Source organism: Nuphar pumila, chromosome 14 (assembly GCF_984573655.1).
Source record: "Nuphar pumila chromosome 14, dmNupPumi1.hap1.1, whole genome shotgun sequence".
Classification (NCBI taxonomy): Eukaryota; Viridiplantae; Streptophyta; class Magnoliopsida; order Nymphaeales; family Nymphaeaceae; genus Nuphar; species Nuphar pumila.
The window spans coordinates 91,790,593-91,791,433 of NC_143262.1; positions in this window are offsets into that span (position 1 = coordinate 91,790,593).

Here is an 841-nt window from a genome sequence, read left to right on the forward strand (position 1 = left end):
TTAACCTTTTTGTTTTTGAAAGTCCAGCTGGGGTTAGGCAGACCCTACCAGTATTCATTATATAATTGAATTGATTACAGTTTCTATAAATCGTCCCTTGAGGGAATCCAATGGTGGTGGTGGGTGGGGGGGGAGGGAAAGTCCAGCTGATTTGCATTATAATACTGTTTTTTATTCTAACACTATATGCTAAAAACCACAACTTTTTAATATACACTAAGAGAGAAAAGAAAGAACTGTAAAATATAAGCAGTTCATGACATTATTGTTGCATAATCACAATCCCTCATCTCTTAGTGTATTCAACTTGACTGTCATCATGGATTGTACATGAAGTCTCCACATTTGCATTTCCAGTTCATGGGCTTGTAGTTGGACGTGTCACTACCTATTGAACTTGTGCAAAAATCCTATCAAAACTGTACAAAGAAGATATGACCGTTTTCAGGAATATCCGTTCCCGAGGATCTTCCTTACAAAAAATGGTTTAGTTTTCTAACCAAATCAAATCTACCTGACTCTACAGTTACCTTAGCGCCTCCCTCAATGAGGGCCAGTATGTCAGGCCATCCGCTCCATTCCTTGTAACCTGACTGAAGATATTTAGAAAAACATCCTTCGTGAGTGAAGTGGCCTGTTGAGGTTCGGTTGGTAAAACCAAAGTACCACTGCTCCTGTGAGATGCCACAAATTTGTATGAATAACCATCCTGGTTTGGGGGGACTCCAGAAAACCAAGGCCTCCAGCTGGTGGTTGCTCTGTTAACCTGGTTTTTCAGAATATTGAGGACATGTTCTCTGACCGTGGTAACACCTTCTCTTAATAGCTGCAAGGTGTTCTT